The 12729-nt window shown below is 43.1% G+C and overlaps 2 pseudogenes; both read left to right on the forward strand.

Moving 5' to 3' along the window:
* The first annotated feature begins 4773 nt into the window (after positions 1-4773).
* On the forward strand, positions 4774-4874 carry LOC128118014 (uncharacterized; annotated as a pseudogene).
* A 6760-nt stretch (positions 4875-11634) lies between these two features.
* On the forward strand, positions 11635-11735 carry LOC128118006 (uncharacterized; annotated as a pseudogene).
* Positions 11736-12729: the final 994 nt, after the last annotated feature.

A 12729-nucleotide genomic window follows, 5' to 3' on the forward strand; every position in this document is an offset into this window, starting at 1 on the left:
CACCCGGCCGCCTCAAAAGGGATATAGAATTTCTTTTCTCATGCTCCTAACTGGAGAGCAAGTTTTATACCTCTACAGTGACCTTGGAACTTGCACCCCCTCCTTGTCTTGCTGTCTGTCTCATTCTTTGCAACTTCAGTTGTCTTATCTGGGCATTTGGTTGTTTTTGTGCCAATATCTCCAAAACGCCACGCCCCCCCACACACACACATGTGGATTCCTGATGGTCCAATAGCCTGCAGTGCCCTCGCCCACCACTCTCCATACTTCAGTTCTCCAAGTCAGTGTTCCAGTTTCTCCTCCTTCCAGAAGCCTTCCCAGACTCTGATTACCTGCCAGCTTTTTTGATCTGGTCTGATTTTGCTATGTGTCCCCAGCTGGCCCAGACCCTACACCTTGCTGGTCAACCTCCAGAGTGCTGGGCTTACAGGCGCGTCAGCGCTCCAGCCAGCTCTGATGTTTCTTTGAACCCAAATCTCGATTCTCATCTTCCTTCTGGCCTTGCACTCGCGCCCCCCCCCCCCCCACCCCTTCTCTCATTGCTCCTTGGGAGCTGTTTCCTTGACCACACTTGTCCCTTGAGTTTGAAGTTCCAGGTAGAGGAAAGTCTTTAGGAAAGAAAGACTTCATCAAATAAATCCCTTTCTCTTGCCTATGAACCTCATGTTCCCTCTACCCTCCACACATATGTGGTGACATGAGTGCCTATACAAATGAACACAGATAAGTAAATGAATGTGATTTAAAAAAAAAAAAAAAAAGGCCTAGACCAAGCTGGACAGTGGTAGTGCATGCCTTTAATCCCAGCACTCTGGAGGCAGAGGCAGAAGGATCTCTATGAGTTTGAGGCCAGCCTGGTCTACAGAGCGATTTCCAGGATAGTCAGGGCTACACAGTGAGATCCTGTCTCAAAAAAACAAAAACAGATAAACAAACAAAAAAGGCCTAGACCAATTACCCACCTTCAAATGCGGCCATGTAGGTTCAGGGGATTACAGCCAGATGTTAATCCCCTGTGTGCTGAACCATTTCACTGGCCCCATGGTAGCCTCCTTGCTCTAGGGTCTTGTAGTACAGGCAAAGTGAGAATGCATATAGCAGAAAATGTTTGAAATATTTCTGGTTTCAGCCTTAGCTAGGAAGTTAGTTATCAGTAAGGAGAGTTCCAGTTCACCTTTTAATCATTTGTCCAGGCATCGGAAAGTGGGTAATTGGTAGGTTGTAACTCTGGCTTTGATCTGGCCACTCTGGTTAAAAGGTGCCCTTCCACTTGCGTATAAGGAAATACCACCTTTGGAAAAGGGAAGGGAGGACAGCTATACACACTCCTGAAGGCTCAGACACTACTGCAGAAGGGACTGAAAGAATGCCAGAGTGACTGGGGATACCTGAACTGGAGATAGTGCCACATGCCTCTATTCCCAGGACTTGGAAAATGGAGGCAGCAAGATCAGCAGTTCAAGGCCCACCTTATCTACATAGCAAGTTCACTGCCAGTTTGAATCATATGAGCTGTCTCAAAAAACAACCAAAAGTACCATCTTTGATCCTTAAAGAGGGGCAATTACTGATGACCCATATTCTGCTCCCTCCCTAACTACTCCACACACTTTCTTTTGAGTCAGGGTCTTATTTTATACTGGTTGAGCCAGTACTCACCATGTAGCCCAGGTTGGCCTTGAACTTGAAATACTTCTGTTTCAGACTTCTTGGGATTACAGGTGAGTACCATCCCATCAAGCTCCCCATTTCCTTCCAACCACAAATATTTATAATATTGGAGTAAGGAGATGAGAAAAGACTTTTTATACATCACAGATGAGAGGTCACACTTAGACCAGGTTCAAGAAATGGGTCTGTCTGTGTACTTGAGGATTCCACTGTGGCCTAGAGTAAGTTGAAGGTTCAGTCTGTTGTTAAGACCAGGGTTAGAAGTCAGGGTGGCTGTCAAGTCCCTGGGGGCATCCTATTGAAGATAGCAATCATAGGGCTAGGAGTGTGAGGAAGTAGTGGCGTGCTGCCTGGTACAGGAAGCCCTGGGTTCCATCCCCAAAGTGACCAAGTGTCAAGAACTGTGTTCACTTGGGATCCTTTGTTCTGTGAGGCCGTGAAAGGTTCATGAAATCAGCCTCAGGGGCCAACTTCCATTCCAGACTTTGGCACTACTTTTCTCCTGGGGCATTAGACAACTCATTTCCCCTCTCTGATCCAGAGTCCTCGTGTAATCAATGCTAAAAAGCGGTCTTAATCTCTAGGGCCCCATAAGAAAATATAAGAAAAGAATTGGGAAAATGTAAAGTAGTAAAGCAAAATGAAATATTGGTTTCCTCCATTAAAAAATGTTCTAGGGGGGCTGGAGAGATGGCTCAGAGGTTAAAAGCACTGGCTGCTCTTCCAGAGGTCTTGAGTTCAATTCCCAGCAACCACATAGCAGCTTATAACCATCTATAATGAGATCTGATGATCTCTTTAGGTATGCAGGCAAACACGGAGACAGAACACTGTATACATAATAAATAAATAAGTAAATATTTTTAAAAAAATGTTCTAGGGCCGGGTGGTGGTGGCGCACGCCTCGGGAGGCAGAGGCAGGTGAATCACTTTGAGTTCAAGGCCAGACTGGTCTACAGAGTGAGTTCCAGGACAGGCTCCAAAACTACACAGAGAAACCCTGTCTCAAAAAAAAAAAATGTTCTAGAAAGGACTGGGGATCTGGCTCATTTGGTCAAATGCTTGTTTAGCATGAATGGAGTCCTGAGTTCCATCCCTAACACGGAATAATCCAGGTATAGGAGAGCATGATTGTAATCCCAGTATGGAGGTGGAGGCAAGAGGATCAAGAATTCAAAGTCATCCTCAACTATGTAGTAAATTTAAGGCCAACTGGGCTACATGAGTTTCTCTCTCAAAAATGAATATATTTATGTGTATATATGTATGCATACATATGTATGACCATCACATGCTCATTGTAGAAATTTTGAAAATACAGGCAACTATAAAAAAAATCATAAAACTTGTTTGTAATCCTACCAACATGAAGCTTAGTACTGTTAATATTTTAGTATTCTATTTATATCTATTACATATTTTTTCTTATTTTTAATTTGGTGTTTATAGATTACATGCAAAATTACTGATAGCATGTTAAGTATAGCACATCGCTTTTAACATTTTTCTTATTTTAAACATTTTTATTACATTTATTTAGTGTGAGTGTAAGCACATGTGTATGCATGTATACATGTTAGTGTGTGTGTGTGTGTGTGTGTGTGTGTGTGTGTGTGTGTGTGTGTGTGTAGATCAGAGGACAATGTGTGGGAGCTGGCTCCCTCGTTCTACTGTGGGTATTGAACTCAGGTCAACAGCCTTGGTGGCAAGTGACTTTATTCACTGAGCCATCTTGACAGCTCTTACTATTTTTTAAAATTTATTTATTTTGTGTACATTGGTGTCTTGTCTACATATATGTCTGTGTGAGGGTGTTGGATCCCCTGTAACTGGAATTACAGTTATGAGCTGCCATGTGGGTGCTGAGAATTGAACTCGGGTCCTCTGGAAGAGCAGCCAATGCTCTTTTTTCCCCACCTGAAATTTCTGAAAGTGAAGATATCTTCACCTTTATTTTTTAATAAAGAATTTTTTATTCATTTTCCATACCAACCACAGATTCCCCCTCTTCGCTCTTCCCACTCCCAGCCTTCTCCCCGCAACCCACCCCCCCCATCCCCTCCTCCGAAAAGGTAAGACCTTTCCTGGGGAGTCAGCAGAGCCTGGTACACTCAGTTGAGGCAGGTCCAAGCCCCTCCCCTGCATCAAGGCTGTGCAAGGTGTCCCACCACAGGTAACGGGCTTTAAAAAGCCAGCTCATGCACCAGCCAGCACTCTTAACCTTAACCGCTGAGCCGTCTCTCCAGCTGCAACAGCTCTTATTTGATTGATTGCCTGAGGAGTGAGTGAGTGAGTGAGTGAGTGAGTGAGTGAGTGAGTGAGTGTGTGTGTTTGAGTGTGAGCACCATGGCACACTTGCAGAGGTTAGAGCACAAGTTGCTGAGTTGATTTTTCCCTCCTACCATGTGGGTTACAGGGATCAGACTGGAACTCAGGTTCTCGGGCTTGGTAGCAAGTATCTTTACCCACTCAGCCATCTTACTGGCTCTATGTTTTGTTCCTTTGAGACAGAATCTTGCTATGTATCCCAACCTGGCCTCAACCTTGCAACCTTCCTGTCTCAGCCTCCCAAGCGCTAGGCTTCTAGGTGTATACCACCACACCCGGTTTACTATATATTTTAAATGAAAATGGAATAATGCTGTACATACCTACTTTTTTCTGTTTTGTTTTGTTTTGTTTTGTTTGTTTGTTTGTTTTTCTGAGACAGGGTTTCTCAGTGTAGCATTCCTGGCTGTCCTGGAACTCACTCTGTAGACCAGGCTGGCCTCAAACTCAGAGATCCACCTGCCTCTGCCTCCCGAATGCTGGGATTAAAGGTGTGTGCCACCACTGCCCGGCTACTCTGACATTCTTTCAGTCCCTTTGCTAGTGGTCCCTGAACCTAACTGTATAATTTAAATGAACTCAATTGGTCTAGGAGGATACCTCAGAGATGGAATGCTTTCCTAGCAATGGGAGGCCCTAGTTATATTTAATTAATATTTTTAGTTTTGTTTCTATGTTTTATGTGTATCGGCTTGGGAGGTAGAGGCAGAAGGATAGCCATGAGCTTTAAGCCAGTCTGAGGTAAAGTAAGACCTTTCTCAAAAAAAAGTAACATTTCTTTTGGCAGCACATATCCTAAAACTGAAATGATAGAGAAGATTAGCACAGTTCCTATGTAAGGACATCACAAAATTTATGAAGAATTCCATATATGTGTATACTTTAAAGAAGTCTGCCTACATTAAAAGAACTCTATTTACTTTTTGGTTTTTCGAGACAAGGTTTCTCAGTGTAGTTTTGGTGCCTGTCCTGGATCTCTCTCTGTAGACCAGGCTGGCCTCAAACTCACAGAGATCCGCCTGGCTTTGCCTCCCAAGTGCTGGGATTAAAGGCATGTGCCGCCACCACCACCCGGCCAGAATTCTTTTTTAGATTTATTTTATTTTATTTTGTATGTATGATTGTTCTGCCTTCATTTATGCCTAGGCACCAGGTGTGTGCCTGACGCCCATGGAGGCCAGAAGAAGGTATCAGATTCCGAGGTACTGGAGTTCCAGACAGATGTTAGCTGTCCTGTGGGTGCTGGGAATTGAACCCAGGTCCCCTGGAGCTATAAAGACAGTTGTCAGCTGACAGGGCAGCAACTGCTCTCAACTACTGAGACATCTCTCCAGCCTGAGTTCCATATATTTTTAAGAAACAAGCTGATTTTTTTTTTAAAATACTGAGTTTAAGTGAAACAAATAACTATTAGGATGTATAGTTCAGTATTTAAAATTGCACTTCTCGGGCTGGGAGTGCAGCTCAGGTGGTAGTCCTGGCCTGGCGTGGATAAAGCTCTGGATTCTGTCCCTAACACTGTACAAACTGGGGATGGTAGTCCATGCCTGCAACCCCAGCACTTGAGAGGTGGAGGCAGGCAGAACAAGAGTTCAAGGTCATCTTGGTTACACAGCAAGTGTAAGATCAGCATGGACGACAGGACAGCCAATCTCAAAAAGCCAAACGAGAAAGGAAGGGAAGGACAGAGGATAGGTCATGTTGAATTTTTTTCTAGTTTATTATCCATTTGTTTTGTTTCATTTTTCAACTTTGTTGTTGTCATGTGATTGTGTGTGTGTGTGTGTGTACTAGAGTATGTGTGTGTGGAGGTCAAAGAACAACTTTGTGGAGTCAGGTTTCTCCTTCCACCTGTACGTGGCTTCCAAGGATTGAACTTGGCTCCTCAGGCTTTCCAATCAAGTGTTCTTACTTGCTGAGTCATTGCACTGGAATTTTTTTTTGAGACAGGGTCTTGCTACATAGCTAAGGCTGGTCTCAAATTCACTGTGTAGCCTAGGTTGTCCTTGAATTCAGGATGATCCTCCTGCTTCAGCTTTTCTAATGTCGGGATTATAGGCATGTGTCACCACTCCCAGTTTATTGGCTATTAGAATTTACTATATGCTGGGCATAATGGCACACACCTTTAATTCCAACATTCTGGAGGCAAGGTCTAGAGGATCTCTAAGTTCGAGGCCAGCCTGGTCTACAAAAGTGGTTCCAGGACAGCCAGGGCTACACAGAGAAACCAAAAACTTAAATTTTTTTAAATTGCCAATTTGTGTCCTTTGACTGTTTTTGTTGTTGCTGGGGTTTTTTTGGTTTTTTTTTTTTTTTTTTTTTTTTGGTTTTTTTTTTTTGTTGTTTTTTTGAGACAGGATTTTTCTGTGTAGCTTTGGAGCCTGTCCTGGAACTCGCTCTGTAGCCCAGGCTGGCCTTGAACTCACAGAGATCCGACTGCCTCTGCCTCCCGAGTGCTGGGATTAAAGGTGTGCGCCACCACCGCCCAGCCTTTGACTGTTTTTCTATGAGGTGCTCATCTTTTCCTGTAAACTTGTAAGACTTTCAGGTTTTTTTTATTAAGACATTCTGAGCTGGAGAGATAGCTCAAAAGTTAAGAGCTCTTGCTACTTTTCTAAGAGAACCTGAGTTGACCCATGTCAGGTGGCTATATATGACTATATATGACTTCAGCACTAGGAAACCCAATATCCTCCTTCTGGCTCCTGTGGGGACATACAAACATTTTTAAGAAAAGACGTTTTAGAGCAAGAAAGATGTTCAGTGATTACGAGTACATGCAGTCCTTGAAGAGGTCCCGAGTCTGGTTCCCACCACCCATATGAGGTGACTCACAACCATCCACCTGTATGAACTCCAGCTCCAGGCAGATCTGATGCCTCTGACCTTCAGAGACACTCACATACATGAGTACATACCCACACATGCATCATACACATAATTTAAAAATTAAAAATATTTTATGTTTTGGCCAGGTGGTGGTGGCACACGCCTTTAATCCCAGCACTTGGGAGGCAAAGCCAGGCCGATCTCAGTGAGTTCGAGACCAGTCTGGTCTACGGTGGGAGTTCCAGGACAGGCTCCAAAACTACGCAGAGAAACCCTGTCTTGAAAAACCAAAAAAAAAAAAGTTTTATGCTTTTACATAGCCAAATCTACTTCATCCTTCACTGTTCCTTCATTTACCTTTAAACCTAAAACAATTTGCCCTACTTCCAAGATCAGATCACAAGTACATTCACCTATTTTCTTCTAGATTGTTTATGGCCTTATTTTTGTTTTTTTTTTGTTTTGTTTTGTTTTGTTTTTCAAGACAGGGTTTCTCTGTGTAGCTTTGGCTGTCCTAGAACTCAATCTGTAGCCCAGGCTGGCCTGGAACTCAGAGATCTGCCTGGTGAGGCCTTTCTTGATCACTTTAGGCCGTAGTAGACAACAACAAGCTTTTATTTAACACAGAATCTTAAGTAGCTCAGACAGGATTTGAATTCACCAGGCAGATAAGGGTGACCTTGAACATCTGATCTTCTTGTCTCTATGTCCTAAGTGCTGGGATTGCAGGCATGCCCCACCATATCTGGTTTATGGGGTGTTAGGGATCAAACTTAAGACTTGTGATGATAAGCAAACACTCTTCAGACTGAGTTATCTCCAGCCCAAGAATGGCCTTTAAAGTCAAAGGAAGCTGGAACCAAGTCTCTGCTTCATTCTTTACTTACGTCCTAGCTGTGTGATCAAAGGCATCTTCAACTTTGTCTATAATGGGATGCCAAGGCCTGCAAGATGGCTCTGAAGGGAAAGGTACTTGCTACTAAGCCTGATCTGAGTTCAATTCTGGGGACCCACATGGTAGGAGAAAACTGACTCCCAAAAAATTGTCCTTTGGTCTTCACATATGTGCTGTGGTATATACACCTCCATAAACAAACAAACAAATAACTAACTAAATAAATGTAATTTTAAAGAGGAGATAGGAGCTGAGCATAGTGGTACATACCTGTAATCCCAACACTAGGGAGGTAGAAGCAAGGGGATGAGTTTTTTTTCTTTTTCTTTTCTTCTTTTTTGTTGTTCTTGTTGTTTTATTTTTTTTTTTTTCATTTTTTGGTTTTTCTGAGACAGGGTTTCCACATATAAACAGCCCTGGCCATCCTGGAACTTACTCTGTAGACCAGGCTGGCCTTGAACTCAGAGTTTTGCCTGCCTTTGCCCCACTAGTGCTTCAATTAAAGACATGCACCACCATTGCCCAGTGAGGATCAGTTTTTCAAGACATTCTCAGCCACATAATGTTTCAGGGCAGCCTGGGCTATGTATGAGACTCTGTCTCAAACTCACACCCCCACTTAAGATACTAATAGTTTCCAATCTATGCCTTGGTTTTTTTGTTTGTTTGTTTTTGTTTTTTTAACAAAAACATCGACGTTTAATCCCCCCCCCACCAAACACTGACACTGGGCTGATTTCCCATATGACATTATTTTTTACTATAAGTATGGCATTGTTTTAATGACCAAATAATGTATGTAGAATAGCCAACCAGACACCTTAGACATAGTTAGCTGGACGTGGTTGCTCATGTCTGTAATCTGACCACTTAAAAGACTGAGGCAAGACGATCTAGAGTTAATTTGAGGCTGGCTTTTTTTTTTTTGACAAAGTCTTACATAGCAAGACTTTATCTAAAAAAAGGGAGGGGGCAACTGGCTCTGGCATGGTGGCATCCAACCACTTAAAAGACGGAGGGAATGCCGGGCGGTGGTGGCGCACGCCTTTAATCCCAGCACTCGGGAGGCAGAGCCAGGCGGATCTCTGTGAGTTCGAGGCCAGCCTGGGCTACCAAGTGAGTCCCAGGAAAAGGCACAAAGCTACACAGAGAAACCCTGTCTCGAAAAACCAAAAAAAAAAAAAAAAGACAGAGGGAAGACGATCCAGAATGAGTTCAAGACCAGCTTTTTTTTTTTTTTTTAGACTATGTAAGACTGTCTTTAAAAAAAATAGCCGGGTGGTGGCTTTAATCCCAGCACTTGGGAGGCAGAGTCAGGTGGATCTCTGTGAGTTTGAGGCCAGCCTGGTCTACAGAGTGAGATCTAGGATAGGCACCAAAACTACTCAGAGAAACCCTGTCTCAAAAAACAAACAAACAAACAAACAAAAAACCACTGGGGGCTGGAGAGATAGCTCAGTAGTTAAGAGCACTGACTGCTCTTCAGAGGACCTGGGTTCAATTCCCAGCACCCACACGGCAACTCACAACTGTCTGTAACTCCAGTTTCAGGGGACCTGACCCCCATGGCAAAACACCAATGAACATCAAATAAAAATAAATAATTTTTTTTAAAAATGAAATTTAAATAAATAAATAATTAAAAAGGCAGCAACAGGCGTTGGCATGGTGGCACACACCTTTAATTCCAGTGCTTGAGAGGCAAGTAGATCTCTGTGAGTTTGAGTTCCAGGTCAGCCTGGTCTACAAATCGTGTTCCAGGACAGCCAGGACTACACAGAGAAACCCTGTCTCAAAAATAGAAAAAAGAAAGTATATGTGTTGGGGTGTGGTATGTGTACATGAGGTGCCTTCATAGATGGCCTCAGATTCCACTGGAGCTGGAGATACATGTAGTTGTAAGCCACCTGATGTAGGTGTGGAGAACCAAACTCAGGCCTCGTGTAAGAGCTGTTAGTGCTCTTAACCACTGAACAATCTCTCCAGCACTGACATTCCTGGTTTAGATTGCTCAGTATCCCAATGCCCTGATGATTTAAAGTAAATCCACTGACAGCTAGGTCAAAACATGTCACCCAGAGCTTGCCTAGTCCGATGCTAGAGTTCCCTCTGGACTTTGGGACTTCAGCATTTACTGTGCTTCAGGGGAGAACATCAATAAATCCTAGTGGTATCTGTGTCCAGGCATACAGAATAGCAGCAAGTCTTTGGAGGGAACCCTAATGTCAATGCATCCTAAGCAAATTAAGCATGTGACATGGACTATTCTCTTTTTCTGAGGCTGACTCTTTATGATTTTTGTTTGTTTGGTTGGTTGGTTGGTTAGTTGGTTCTGTTTTTGAGACAGGGTCTCATGTGAATTAGACTGGCCTCAAGCTTTGTAGATGAAGACAGCCTCGAACTTCTGATTTTTCTGCCTCCAATTCTTGCCACCATGCCTGGTTCTCTCTGGTGACGGTGTTAGAACACAGGACTTCATACATATTAGGGGAGTACTCTACTAACTGAGCTATTTCTCGGCCTTGATTTTTCACAGTTTTGGTCACAATGAGATCCCAGAGAGATGTCAGCAAACTCCTCGTATGCTTTCATTAGGATTAGATGCTATAGCTTGCAACCAAGAGCTTGACTGAGCAGCTCAGTGGTAGAGCACATGATTAGTATGTGTTCAGCCTTAGGATCAATCCCTGGAAGAAATCACTAACTGGTTATCATTATGCCACTTTTATGATTTTCTTTGGTGATGACATGAGGTGCTAACTTGTTTTCCTCAAATATTCACATATCCCCAAACCATTCTTTAAGTAATACATTCTTCTCCACTGATTTGAAATGGGTGAAATTTCCCCTTAAAAATCAACTCTTGCTCCAGGATTGTCCCTTTGACCCCATTCCTCCTAGAACTCCAGTGGGTTGTTCTTTTCTGGAGCCCAGACCGGCCTGCTCCAGACCAAAGCTTCTGGCTAAGGACTAGCTACAGTTTCCTTTGTCCTGAAGCTAAAGGGCTGCCACTCAGGGACAGGCCTGCCGAGCTTCATGCCCCCCATAGTAAACCATTTACTTGATGGTTCTTGACTCAGATTAGAGAAACTCACAGACATAATTTCGAAGGGTTTACTTAGGCCCAAGGAAAGCCCTAGCTTTCTTCTCCACCTCCTCACTGGCTCCTTATATTTCTTACACTCATCACCACTCAGCTGGTATACAGTATCCTTCCTCCTGACCTGGGCCCCTAAGGCCTGACAGTGGCTAGAGTGCTTACTACCTCCTGGCCTACTGTTTAGGTGACAGCAAAACTGAGTTCAAAGCTGGACCTGGGGGCACACAGTTGCCTCTCTAACATTCTAAAGACAGAGGCAGGAGGACTTCATGTTCCAGGCCAGCTTGGAGTAAATAGCAAGAAGCTGACCCTGACCTCACATACACACCAAAAGCTGAGTTTTTGCTGGAGATGTAGGTCAGCTGGTAGAATACTTGCCTAGCATGCATGAAGCCCTGGGTTCCATCTCTAGCATCATATAAAAGTAGGCATGGTGGTGCACACCTGTACTCCTAGAACTTGGAAAGGAGGAAGAGACAGAAGGATCAGAACTTCAATGATACCTTTGATTACATATAGTGAGTTCTGGCCAATGTGAGATTCATGAGATCTATCTCAAAAACAAACACGTGAGTGTTGCCCCAGCATTGGAGGTGCTAACTCTACCTGGTAGAGGAGAAACATAACTAGCCTCCAAAGACTTTTTCAAGAAGATTTCATTTGAGCATGGGCTCAGAAGACAGGCTAGAGCCTGGGAACAGGAAACATCATGAGCTGAAAGAGGGGATGGTCCTCTGAGGCTAAAGTTACATTGATGTACACATGGCACCAAAAGATCTGAAGATGTCTTAGCTTTCATTAAGTGTAAGGACAATGTTTGGCAGTACATGCACCAAAATTGGAACATGGAGATGAGCATGACCCCTGTGCAAGAATGACAAGCGAATTTGTGAGGCACTTGGTATTTTTATTACTCTGTATGCTAGGTAAAAATTAACTTTTCAAAGTGTAAGGACAGACATCTGTGGAAATGCCTAAGTAAAAGTAGAGATCCCAATCAATTCCTTGGGAAATAATTGAATATGAATGTGGAGGATGGGAAACATGTGGTTCTGTAATTGTCTTTGGCAAGGACCTCTGTCATTAAGGGCATTGCTGAGGTGGTCATGGTTAAAGAACAAAGGAAACGGTAGGCCTGGGAGCTTTGAAAAAGCAACAGGAATCTACACAATGAACAATTATGTGATCACTAAGATAATGTTTACAAATATCAAGGAAATTACTATTGCAATTTTAGGTTAAAAAGCAAGCTATAAAATTATGTATTAAGTTTAATCACAAACTATCTATCTGAGGAAAATATGCATTTTTTTAAATGACTGGGGGGCCAGGGATGTAGCTCAGTTAGTAAAGTGTTTGCCCAGCATGCACAAAGCCCTGGGTTTAATCCCCAGCACTATATTAAAAAAAAAAGACTGATGATGCATACCTGTAATTCTAGTAGTGAAAAAGTAGAGGCAGGAGGATCAGAAGTTAAAGGTCATCCTTAGCTACATAGTAAGTTCCAGACCACACTGTTCTATATGAGACTCTGCCTCCCCCACCTCTCTAAAAAGAAAAGACAGGAAGTAGTGGTGCACACCAACAATCTCAGGACTGGGGAGTCTGGCACAAGAGGGTGGAGAGTTTGGGGGTAGCCTGAGCTACACAGTAAGACTCAAAAAAATAAAACGAAACAAAGCAAAAACTGGAAGAAAATGCACTAAAATGTTGACAGCAGTTGATTGTCTTTGAATAGTGGCCACATAATAACATATCTGCAAAAAAGTAAGAACTGGGTTCTGTGTTTGGCTTTTTTGGCATAAATTCTCAACATATCTGTGCATAAGGACTCTAAACGTATCACTATTATTCCTACTTTACAATGAGAAAACTGAGGCTCCCTAACTAAAATCCACATAGC

This window comes from Peromyscus californicus, unplaced genomic scaffold, assembly GCF_007827085.1.
Source record: "Peromyscus californicus insignis strain IS unplaced genomic scaffold, ASM782708v3 Scaffold_10__1_contigs__length_136768540, whole genome shotgun sequence".
Taxonomy (NCBI): Eukaryota; Metazoa; Chordata; class Mammalia; order Rodentia; family Cricetidae; genus Peromyscus; species Peromyscus californicus.